The sequence below is a fragment of the Triticum urartu genome, chromosome 6A (assembly GCF_056163025.1).
Source record: "Triticum urartu cultivar PI428250 chromosome 6A, HENAU_Tu73, whole genome shotgun sequence".
NCBI lineage: Eukaryota > Viridiplantae > Streptophyta > Magnoliopsida > Poales > Poaceae > Triticum > Triticum urartu.
In genome coordinates, this window is record NC_141878.1 from 56,887,349 (window position 1) to 56,900,761 (window position 13,413).

The following is a 13,413-nucleotide window of genomic DNA, read 5'->3' on the forward strand; positions in this document are numbered from 1 at the left end:
CTATCAATCTCATATGCTTCTCCCCCTTTTGTCAGTAATGACCAAAAAGGTTTGAAGACATAGAGCCTCTACTCGTTCCCATGAGGAGTAGATGAAGTAGCAGGGTTGTTGGTGTTGTTTGGCGGTGCAGAAGAGCTTGGAGGTGCTGAAGCAGGTGGCGGTGAGGTAGCATCGTCTTCTTCCTCAATGATTCTGGCAGTGACTGTGGCAGCAGAGGAAGAAAACTCAGAGTCTTCAAGAGATGGAGTCCCCAGCAGCACAGCTCTTCGAGGAGGTGTGGAGTCAAACTTGAATCTCTCAGTGAAGCCATCCTCTTGAAGATCAGCTTCAGAAAGCATCATCGTTAGCCCTTTCCATGTGCGACGACAGGTTTCATGGGCAACGAAAGCGTTCTTGGTGGTAAGATTTCGGATGCGATTTACATCCACCAAGAGGCTCTTCATCTGTCTCTTCAACCAGTCATGATGTCTATCCTGCTTTTGATGAAGGGCCACAAGAAGCTCTCGGTCGTTGAGAACACGAGTGCGCTTCTTGGGTCTTGAAGCAGTGGCACTGTCAGTGGCTTTAGTTGAAGCAGGGTGTGGTGCACGTGTAGTGCCAGCCAAAGGATACACCCTGGAGATGGCTTCAACACCTTCAACGTTCTGAGTGAAGCTCTGGTGTTCTGCATTCTGAAGACTCAAAGGTTGCTTGGCAGGCTCAGGATATATAGCTTCAGCAGAGGTATCCACATCTGGCAAGAAGATCCGATGGTTGCGTGCTGAGGGCTGATATGAGATCGCAGAGTGAAGCTTGATCAGTCTCATTACCCAAGGAGCATAGAACTTCAAACCAAGTAAATCTGAGCCTGATGCAGCAAGTTGGCGTATGAAGAAGTCCTGTGCGTTGAAGCATTTGCCATGAAGGATACAAAATATCAGAGTCTTCATTGCACCCTCGATCTTGGCATTTGGAGAGTGCCCTTTGATAGGACAGAGAGTCCGCCGGATAATGTGATAGATGGTTCTGGGCAGGTACTCAAAGTCTTCAACGAAGAACTCTGTTGGATAAGGAGCATCGTGGGGCAATGGCTTCATCATGGAGAGCATCTGACTCATATTCGGTTCAGGCCTCTGGAATATGCTCTCAAGAGCTTCAGTGTGTAGTGGACAGCCTTCCTCGAAGAATTCGCCAGGAGTGGGCAGGCCGGTGAGCTCAATGATATCAAATGCATTGGCTTCGTGATGGACATTGCCGGTCATCCACTCCAGGGCCCAAGTCTTCGGATCTCTGTTGTATCCTTTGATGTGGAGGGTGGCATAGAATTGCAGCAGAAGCTCTTCATTCCAGTGCTCTTCATCAGTTACAAACTGCAACAGACCCACTTGCTTGAAGCAATCCAACGCTTCCTCTAAACAGGGCAGACCAGCAATGGCTTCAATATCAAGGCGCTTGTGCGGGAAGATGCGACCTTGGTTGTATAGGATGCATGAATAGTAGCTGCGCTGAGGATAGCTCCAGAACCTATCTGATGAAATCCTTTCCCTTGAATAGGGGTTCTTGGAGCTGTTGAAGAACGTATTATCTGTCTTGAAGCTATTGATGTTAAAGGAGCCAGGTGCTGATGCAGGACCTGGGAACCTCGGCAGCCTTGGGACTGACTTCTGGACATGAGGCCTGTGCTCAACATGGTAATCAAATTGAGGACCTGCAGCAGACTCAGGAACAGAAGTGTCTGGATCAGCAGCTTCGCTGTCTTCTGAAGCTTTTGGTGGGGAGGGCTCCACATTGGCTTCAGTGTTGGTTGTGGCAGCCTCAATATTTTCAGCCTCCGCTTGACTAGCTGGAGGGTCGGTCACAGGCACGTTCTCCTGGAGAACTGCTTCTTGGTGGAGCATAGGAGTGGGCTCTTGTGGTGCTTCTTCTGCGGCTGATGCAGCCGGAATGTCTTCAGCATAGACTTGAGGCCTTGGACCTTTGCGAAGCCTGCGGAATGCAGACGACGCCTGTGGGGTTGGAGTGGGCTGGGCCTCATTGTCTTCTTCCTCTTGAGGGCGATCCACCCATGAAGCATCCTGTGCAATTGGCGTCAGTGAACGGCCAATGCTGATGAGTTCGCTGTGTTCTAATTGAGGAAGGGCTGCATCATCTTCTACATTGTCACGATGACCAATGTCTTCAGCAGCGATGGGATCAGCTGCTGGAATGTCTTCAGGAACAGGAGCCTCTGTGGAAGTAGGCTCATGCACCGTCAGTTGACGTTCTGCGTCAGGGTGAACCATAGAAATAGGTTCAACTATCAAGGGCTCTGTGGGAGCAGTCCGAGATTTCTTGATCTTTCTCTTTTTCTTGCTGGGGGCAGTAGGAGAGGCTTCAGAGCTTTTCCTCTTCCTGGCTTCAGCCTTAGCAATTCTTGTCTTCTTGAGCTCTGAAGCTGTTGACCGGTTCTTTGGCTCCGAGCCAGTCGTTGCAGTTGAGAAGACAAGCGGAACTGCTTCCTGCCTTGGTGCCTCTTGTTCAGCTAGAACAGTCTTTTTCTTTTTCTTTGCGGCCATCTTGGGGTCGATGCCAGGACGCCCAAGTGCCTTGCGCTTCTCAGCCTCATTGTAGGCCTGCACACATATGTCTGCCAGAGTCTTCATTCGCTCCCGCGAACCTTGAGCTTCTGCACGCTTCTTTAGAAAGTTTTCCTTTAGTTCGTGCAACATGATCTTGAAGCTCTTCACTTCTTGCACGCTGAGCTTGGCCATATTCTTCTTGAACTGAGTCTTTTCATGATCAATTTTCTGCTTCAGTTCAACAATGCGCTGGGCAATGGCAAGTTCTGAAGCAATAGCGCCTTGGAAGGCGACGCTGAGGCCAACGGGCAGCTGCAGATCTTCGAAGCTGATGTTTGGTGTGGCAAACCATTTGTCGATGAAGTTGTGGATGATGGCGACATCAAAGAGAGGCAAATTGTTGAAGATTTCAGCTTCTTCTTTGCTCTTGATGAGCTACTCGAGAGCGTCATCTTCAAGATCTTCATCACTTGACAGATTAATGGCTTCGCTGCGCAGAATGGCAGCAGCTGTGAACTCTTTGCCGGTGTGTGGCTGAGACATCTTGGCCTTCTGGGGCTTGGAGACGCGGGATACGTCTTCAGACTGCACACTGTCTTCAGGAGGTGCAGTTGCCAATGGCTTCGCCCTTGAGATTTTTGGTGAAGGGGCCGGCTTTGAAGCTTTTGGCTTCTTCGACTGCTTTGGCTTCGGTACAGCAGGAGCTTCATCAGACTCAGAGTCAGCTGGAGGGTCATTCACGGCAGTCCCTTGGACTAAGATGCGGGTGATGAGGCCCTCAAGGTTGGCATACGGACCGATGATATTGGGTTCTGCGTCGCGTGTGCCATCTGCCCTTGGTGCTGAGGGACCAGGGTTGAAGTCTAACCCAAATTTCTTCTTGTTCTGCTTCGCTGAGTTTTGGGCAAACTGGAAGTTGCGCTTGAACAGATTGTCGTCACGACACTAGAGTAGTGACGACAGATGTGCATCATCAGGCTATGGCCCACGAACCATGCATGGATAGAAGCTTTGGGCAATAGCTTCATCTCTGGACCTGGGTACAAGGTTCTTGTATAAGATGTCTTCCCACGGTCTTTTGATGGCACTTTTCTCAGCATACTCTTGGATTATGAAGCGGTATTTGAACGATTGTTCTGCCCAATAGCGTCGAATCCATTGGATTCGAGTCTTACACTGACCATAGTTCTCTTCAGGATCTGTTTTATACATTTCTGCCAGTTCATCAGGCAGATCTTTGGATGTTCCTCCACGTCGCTGTCTGCCCCCCTTCCTTGCTGCTGTTTCTGAAGCCATAAACCTTAACTTGGAAGGCTTCAAGACGTTCAAAGGCTTCAAAGGCTTTCTTTGGCTGGACCAACAGGAACTGGCTTCAGGAGAATTTATGTGATGCTGTAGGAATTCTGCAAATGAATGCAGACTATGAGAACCAAAGGATTCTCCCACGGACATGTACCTGTGACAGTATTAAGGTGTGAAGGAAGGGGAAGAAGTCATATGCATTCTCAGAAGATTTTGAAGATAAATCAGTTTAGAAGACATTGACCTCATCGTGCGAAGACATTCACTCATAGATAAGAAGTTGGTTCCAGATTTGTACGAATCCACAGATCAGTATAAGTGAGGAATCTAACTACTTTTTGAAGCACAAGTGAATATTCTAGGCATGTTATGAGATGCAGTTTGAGAGAGATCTAGTTTGTGTGAGCAGAAACTGCTTGTGGTAGAAAGTAACAGATCAATAGGATCGACGGTGCTGTAAAAAAGGCAGTTTTATTTACCACACTGAGAACTGCTAGACGGAGCAAGAGATGAGGCCGAGCAGTTCACTCGTCCGTGCCCTAACTTGGCGACGGAGGAGACCTACGGCGACGGCGGAGAGGATGATGTCCGCGGTCGGCGTGAAGATGGCGTCGGAGAGGTTGCGGCAGCGAAGCGCTTCGTCGCCGGCGTCGTCGAGAGCTAGCGGTGGCGCTAGGGTTCGTGTGAGGGTGGAAGAAGAGATAGTTACTGCTGTGAGTGTGTATTTATAGGCACCGGGGCGGCACTGTGTTGTTACACAGGTGCCCCTGGCGATTCGCATCTGAGGAACGCGTGGCCAGTTTGAGGAAGTTTGGGATTTGTTCCACGTCTCACGCACGTCTGAATTGTCGGGCGGTCGTTCCTGCTTCTCCGGATTTTATGTGGAGGAATGAGCATTGAAAACGGACTTTATGGTTGTCTCTACATCTTCTGCTGACAAGGACGCAGTGAAGACATTCGACAGTTTCAATAGAATGCATATAACTTGGAGAGATAGAGTTTGAGATAGAAAGCATAGAAAAGTTGGGGTCCGATCACATTCACTTAGTTCAAAAGATTTAACACGAAGATATAGCTATAAGTGAATGCTGTAGAGGATAGAACACTAGCATATATATATATCAACATAGTGAAGATAATCATGAAAATATGTTGAGTTCGAAGCCAAACCAAATGTGAAGACATTGCAAGATAACGCCATGAGTGAAACACTTCAAAATAGAACGTTTGGTGGTGGCGTTACCCACCGTATAGGAAGTATTAGACCCAGACACGGCGCACAATTATCGTGGCGCTCCGAAGTCAAATTCCACATTAATGTATTCACACTTAGAATGTATGTCTTCATTGATTGAAGATATACTTTACTTTGTGTGTTGCACATCTAAGTCATCATATGCATAAGTGTTAGGATGTGTGCCTGATCACAGGACATTTGAGGATTCCAGGATATTTAGCTCACACCGTAACTTGCAAAACCTCTTCTCATCCAAGGGCTTGGTGAAGATATCTGTCAATTGCTCTTCAGTGTTGATGTGTATGATATCAATGTCTTTCTTCACAACATGATCTCTGAGAAAGTGATGACGAATTTCAATGTGCTTTGTCTTCGAGTGCTGAATTGGGTTGTTGGCAATCTTGATGGCGCTTTCGTTGTCGCAGTAAAGTGGCACTTGCTTCAGATGAATGCCATAGTCCTTGAGTGTTTGCTTCATCCACAGAAGCTGAGCGCAGCAAGATCCAGCAGCAATGTATTCAGATTCAGCAGTGGAGAGAGATACACAGTTCTGCTTCTTTGAAGACCAACATACAAGTGATCGTCCCAGAAAGTGACATGTGCCTGATGTAGACTTGCGATCAACTTTGTCACCAGCATAATCAGCATCCAAGAATCCAACCAAATCAAACTCTGAGCCCTTTGGATACCATAATCCTAGAGTTGGGGTGTGAGCCAAATATCTAAGAATTCGCTTCACAGCTAAGTGATGCGACTCCTTTGGTGCCGCTTGAAATCGAGCACACATGCAAACACTAAGCATAATATCTGGCCTAGATGCACATAGATAAAGTAAAGAACCAATCATGAAGCGGTATACCTTTTGATCGAACTCTTTACCATTGTCGTCAGGACCCAGATGATGTTTGGCTGGCATTGGTGTTGTGAAGCCTTTGCAGTCTTGCATACCGAACTTCTTCAGGCAATCTTTGAGATACTTCTCTTGAGATATGAAGATGCCATTGCGTTGTTGTCGTATTTGAAGACCAAGGAAGAACTTCAGCTCCCTCGTCATGGACATCTGATATTGCTCTTGCATCATATATCCAAACTCTTCACTGTACTTCTGATTGGTGCAGCCGAAGATAATGTCATCCACATATATTTGGCACACGAACAGTTCACCATCATATGTCTTCGTGAAAAGAGTGGGATCTAGGGAACCAGGTATGAAGTCTTTGCTCTTCAGGAAGTATTTGAGTGTGTCATACCAGGCCCTAGGGGCTTGTTTGAGTCCATACAGTGCCTTGTTGAGCTTGTATACCATGTCAGGATGTTTTGGATTTTCAAAGCCAGGCGGTTGTGCAACATACACTTCTTCTTCAATCTTGCCATTGAGAAAAACACTTTTCACATCCATTTGATATAGAAGTATGTTATGATGATTTGCATAGGCCAGCAATATGCGTATGGCTTCAAGCCTAGCCACAGGAGCAAATGTTTCATCGAAGTCAATGCCTTCCACTTGAGTATATCCTTGAGCAACGAGACGAGCTTTGTTTCTGACAACTTGACCATGCTCATCTTGCTTGTTGCGGTATATCCATTTGGTTCCTATTATGTTGTGCTTCCGTGGATCAGGACGCTTAACCAGTTCCCATACATTATTCAGCTCAAACTGTTGAAGCTCTTCTTGCATAGCTTGAATCCATTCAGGTTCCATGAAGGCTTCTTTTGCCAGTCATGTGATTTGTACACCCACTGTCAATAATCCATTCTGAAGACTTTGAAGACACCGGTGTCGTACCCTACAGTGCAGTTAGGGGGATAGACTTCACGAAGAGAATTGTGAAGCAAAACATTTAACGAACCAGTGGGTTATGAAAACTTAGATCCAGATTAGGACTAATAGGGAGAGTAGCATGCGATTCAGGAACGAAGTACATAATGATGCCATTCGGGCATTTTATCTTGCGCCCTACAAGATTTTTAAGGTCCCCAGCAATAGCATCAGAAAATTTTGTTTTTCTGCTGGGGACCTTTCCCTGCAAAAGAGAGTTAAGCTTTCTTAATCACCCACATCTTCAAGGGTGGTTTAGAAGCAATAAGTCTAAGTGCAGCATCTGAGAATTTTGGTTTTGGAGCCCTAGCAAACAGTCTAGCAGGTGGACAATAGTACTTATAAGAATAGGCAGAATAATTTTTGGTCATATGAACATGACGGTTTGATGAACCGCTCTCATATTCATATGACTGAGTATGGTTTCCCTGCAAAAAATTTGCGTTAGTGTGACTCAGGTGAGTCCTCTGTTTGTATGAAGCCTTTGGACCGTATGAAGCCTTTGGTCTGAGGTTTGTCTTCTTCAAGTGAGGTGTCATGAAGACATTCACAGGAAGATTTTCCAGACACTTTTTTGGAACCCAGATCTTCTTCATAGGCGGTCCATTCCTGCAGTTAGTACCAATGTACCTGGCAAACACTTCACCATTCTGATTCTTAAACAGTATATAGTTTGCATCAAAGGATTCAACAATGATAATGGGGTTAGCACAAGTGAAGCCAGATAAGTTGGATGGATCTGCCGAAGGTTCCTTTGCAGCAACCCACTTGGTTTTGGGGTACTGCTCAGGTTTCCAGTAAGATCCATCTGCATTTATTTTCCTTACGAACCCAACACCCTCTTTCTTAGGGTTTCGGTTCAGAATCTGCTTCTTGAGGACATCACATAATGTCTGATGTCCTTTAAGACTTTTGTACATCCCTGTTTCAAGCAATGTCTTCAACCTAGCATTCTCATCAGCAATAGCAGTGGTATCCTCAGCAGAGGGGTTAGTTACCACATCAACAGTTGAAGATATTGCAACAGTAGTAGCAGTGGAACATTCAGCAACAGAAGTAGCATTATCACACTCAATGCATTTAAGACATGGTGGTTCAAATCCTTCCTGAGCGAAACTGATCTGTTCGGTGCGAAGTGACTCGTTTTCCCTTTGAAGATCTTCATGAGCCGCTCTCAATTTCTCAAGTTCTTACTTCCTTTGAAGATAATCATAGGAAAGCTTTTCATGAGTTGTTGAGAGAGTATCATGACGATCTTCAAGTTCCTGATACTTAACGTGAAGATTTTTTATGTCTTCAATTAAGGATTCAGATCGGGTCATTTCAGCACCTAACAGATCATCGCTTCTGTCTAACAGTTTTTGAATATGTTCCATGGCTTTCTGTTGTTCAGTTGCAATTTTAGCAAGTGTTTTGTAACTAGGTTTTGAATCACAATCAGAGTCATCGTCACTAGATGAAGCAGTAGGTAGGAGTGGAGTAGTCCTTGTCATTTGCATCGGTGTCGGTGATGAAGTCATTGTCTTCAGTGTTGAAGATGGACTTGGTGACGTATGCTGTAGCCAGACTTGCAATGCCAGAATCAGACTCCTCCTCAGACTCCACCTCTGCCTCCTCAGAAGCGGACTCCTCCTCTGAATCTATTTCCTTGCCAACAAACGCACGTGCCTTGCCAGATGAGCTCTTCTTGTGTGATGAAGACTTTGAGGAAGACTTGGAAGAAGACTTTGAATATTTCTTATTCTTCTTCTTCTTCTTCTTCTTGTCGTCAGAGTCATATTCCTTGCTCTTCTTCTTCTTTCTGTTCTCATTGTCCCATTGTGGACACTCAGAAATGAAGTGTCCAGTTTTCTTGCACTTGTGGCATGTTTTCTTCTTGTAGTCATGAGCAGAAGTTTCATCATTCCTTGAGTTTGATCGTGAAGATTTTCTGAAGCCTTTCTTCTTGGTGAATTTTTGGAACTTCTTCACTAGCATTGCAAGTTCCCTTCCAATGTCTTCAGGATCATCAGAAGTGCTGTCAGATTCTTCTTCAGATGAGGAAACAGCTTTTGCCTTCAAGGCACGAGTTCGCCCATAGTTTGGGCCGTAGATATCTCTTTTCTCAGAAAGCTGAAACTCATGTGTGTTGAGCCTCTCAAGTATGTCAGATGGATCGAGTGTCTTGAAATCAGGACGTTCTTGGATCATCAGGGCCAGGATGTCAAACGAACTATCAAGTGATCTCAGCAGCGTCTTGACGACTTCGTGTTTGGTAATCTCAGTGGCGCCGAGGGCTTGAAGCTCATTTGTGATGTCAGTGAGTCGGTCAAATGTGTGCTGGACGTTCTCATTGTCATTTCGCTTGAAGCGGTTGAAGAGATTGCGCAGGACACTGATTCTTTGATCTCTCTGGGTTGAGATGCCTTCATTGACCTTGGAGAGCCAGTCCCAGACCAGTTTGGATGTCTTCAAAGCACTCACACGGCCATACTGTCCTTTGGTCAGATGACCATAGATCATGTTCTTGGCAGTAGAGTCCAGTTGAACGAATTTCTTGACATCAGCAGCAGTGACACCTTCTCCAGCCTTGGGAACGCCGTTCTCGACGACATACCATAGGTCGACGTCAATGGCTTCAAAATGCATACGCATCTTATTCTTTCAGTAGGGATATTCAGTTCCATCGAAGACGGGGCACGCAGCGGAGACTTTAATTATCCCTGCAGTCGACATAGCTAAAACTCCAGGTAGTTAAACCGAATCACATAGAACAAGGGAGCACCTCGCTCCGATACCAATTGAAAGTGTGTTATATCGACTAGAGGGGGGGTGAATAGGCGATTTTTATGAAAGTCTTCAAAACGTGGGAGTTATGAAGACAAACAGTAGAGATATGCCTATTACTATGCAGCGGAAGTTAGACTACACTAGGCAAGCCATGGTCAAGTATCAACAGAGTGTAAGCACAGTGACAAATAGCTGTAGTGTAATTAGGATCAGGTAGGAAGATACTATGAAGCCAAACAGATCATACACTCACGTTGTGAAGACAAAAGATAGAACAGACACGCAATGACTTCACAATGAGTGATCAGTAAGTAAAAGAAAGTGAAGATGAAACCAGTGACTCGTTGAAGACAATGATGTGTTGGACCAGTTCCAGTTGCTGTGACAACTGTACGTCTGGTTGGAGCGGCTAGGTATTTAAACCTTAGGACACACAGTCCCGGACACCCAGTCCTGAACACGCAGCTCAGGACACCAAGTCCTCACCGTATTCTCCTTGAGCTAAGGTCACATAGTCCTCGCCCAATCACTCTGGTAAGTCTTCAAGGTAGACTCCCAAACCTTTATAGACTTCGTTCACTGACAATCCACAATGTCTCTTGGATGCTCTGAACGCGACGCCTAACCGTCTGGGGATGCACAGTCCTCAAGTGTAATAAGTCTTCAGATCACACAGACAAGAAGACTTAAGTGATGCCCAATGTTCTCTGACTCTGGGTGGTTAGGGCTTTATCCTCGCAAGGAATTCTCTCTCTCAAAGGCTTCGAGGTGGGTTGCTCTCAAACGACAAAAGCCGTACTCTCAATCTGAGCAGCCAACCATTTATGGTTGTAGGGGGTGGGCTATTTATAGCCACTTGGCAACCCAACCTGATTTGTCCGAAATGACCCTGGGTCACTAAGGAACTGACACGTGTCTCAACGATCAGATTTCAAACTCTCATGGCAACTTTACTTGGGCTACAAGTAAAGCTGACTTGTTCGGCTCTGGACAAGATTCGCTCTCATTGTCTTCACTCGAAGACATAGGTTTTTGGTTTAGGCATCACTTCAGTCATTCTGACTGGTTCTCCTGAACCCCACTTAACAGTACGGTGGTTCCTATGACTCAACACAAAAGAAAAAGAACTACGAAAGATCTAAGTCTTCGAGCTCCATAGGCTTCATAACGTGTCTTCTTTTGTCATAGTCTTCAATGTGAATATCTTCATATACCACCTTTGACTTCAATGTCTTCATACATTTTTAGGGGTCATCTCTGATAGTAAAACCGAATCAATGAGGGACTTCTACCTGTGTTATCCTGCAATTCTCACAAACACATTAGTCCCTTAACTAGGTTTGTCATCAATACTTCAAAACCAACTAGGGGTGGCACTAGATGCACTTACAGCTACCTGATCTGAAATTCCAGACAAGTGTTAATTTCACTAAGTCTAAGATCTGTTTGCCATATGCATTTTTGCCATGCTTGTTTGAACCTGTTAATGGATGATTTGGCCGTAGCTCAGTGCTAGACTTTCGTTAAGAATCTTGAATGCATCCCTGCCATGTATTTTGTTGTCATGTTTGGGTGCTGTAGCATGTTCATCTCATTGCATTTAGATGGCTACTTGCTGTAAATCGCAGACCGGTGTCATTTTGAATCGCTTGCCATTTCCAAACCGTAACTCCGATTCCGGCGTTCTTTATATCGTTTTCAAGCGATTTCATCTCATCTTTCCAGTGGCACACTTAGAATCCAAAGTTGAGGCCAGGTTCATGCATTTCCTGTCATATCTTGCATTTTGCATCCCGCATCGCATCCCGCATAGCATATCATCATTGCACCATATTGCTTGATCCTTGCACGTGGTTGATTGTATCCTTGTTGATTGTTTGTCTTGTTTGGGTAGAGCCGGGAGACGAGTTCGCTAATGAGGAGCCCGTTGAGTTTGCTTTCGAGGATCCAGTCAACTCTGACAACTGTGCAGGCAAGATGATCATACCCTTGAAATCACTACTATGTTTGCTATGCTAGTTTGCTCGCTCTTTTGCTATGCCATTGCTACGATGCCTACCACTTGCTTTCAAGCCTCCCAAATTGCCATGTCAAACCTCTAACCCTTCATTGTCCTAGCAAACTGTTGATTGGCTATGTTACCGCTTTGCTCAGCCCCTCTTATAGCGTTACTAGTTGCAGGTGAAGATCGGAGGCCGTTCCTTATCGGAATATTAATTTTCTTGTTGGGATATCATTATATTATCTTGTTATCTTAATGCACCTATATACTTGATAAAGGGTGGAAGGCTTGGCCTCTCGCCTAGTGTTTTGTTCCACTCTTGTCGCCCTAGTTTCCGTCATATCGGTGTTATATTCCCGGATTTTGCGTTCCTTACGCGGTTGGGTTATAATGGGAACCCCTTGATAGTTTGCCTTGATTAAAGATTTTCCAGCAATGCCCAACCTTGGTTTTAACATTTGCCACCTAGCCTCTTTTTCCCTTGGGTTCTGCAGACTCAAGGGTCATCATTATTTTAACCCTCCCGGGCCAGTGCTCCTCTGAGTGTTGGTCCAACCTAGAGCCCCTTGCAGCGCCACCTCGGGGAAACTCGAGGGCTGGTTTTAGTTGTACGGATTGCTTATCCGATTGTGCCCTGAGAAAGAGATATGTGCAGCTCCTATCGGGATTTGTCGGCACATTCGGGCGGTGTTGCTGGTCTTGTTTTAACCTGTCGAAGTGTCTTGAATTACCGAGATACCGAGTCTGATCGGAACGTCTTGGGATGAGGTCTATTCCTTCGTTGACCGTGAGAGCTTGTCATGGGCTAAGTTGGGACTCCCCTGCAGGGATTTGAACTTTCGAAAGCCGTGCCCGCGGTTATGGGCAGATGGGAATTTGTTAATGTCCAGTTGTAGATAACTTGAACCTTAATTAATTAAAATGAATCAACTGAGTGTGTTACCGTGATGGCCTCTTCTCCGTGAAGTCCGGGAAGTGGACACGGTGTTGGAGTTATGTTTGCGCAGGTTGCTCTCTAGTTTCTCGCTCGCGCTTTGCTTCCTCTTCTCGCTCTCTTTTGCGTTTAAGTTAGCCACCATATTTTGCTAGTCGCTTGCTGCAGCTCCACTCATATTTACCTTGTCATACCTATAAGCTTGAATAGTCTTGATCGCGAGGGTGCGAGATTGCTGAGTCCCTGTGGCTCACAGATTACTATTACACCAGATGCAGGGCCTGATGATTCCGCTCCAGGAGACGCGTATGAGCTCAAGTGGGAGTTCGACGAAGACTCTCAACGTTACTATGTTTCCTTTCCCGATGATCGGTAGTGGTGCCCAGTTGGGGGTGATTGGGACCGTGTCGCATGTTGGGTTCTTTTTTATTTTGGCGCCGTAGTCGGACCATGAGTGTTTGGATGATGTAATGTTAAATGTACTTGATTGACGTGGCGAGTGTAAGCCAACCATATTATCTCCCCTTTATTATTATTTATATTATATGGGATGTTGTGAAGATTGCCTAACTTGCGACATATGCCTTCAATGCGATTATGCCTCTAAGTCGTGTCTCGACATATGGGAGCTATAGTCGCATCGAAGGTGTTACATGTATCTATCAGCAGTGTTGCACCGACGATATATCGCAAATGAATGAATGAATGGATGGATGTTTGTTGAGATCCGATGACAAATCTCAAATCCTTTTCCATGCACGGAGGAGCTACGAGATGGAATAAGATTCCAACCCCCAATCAGATCAACATTTC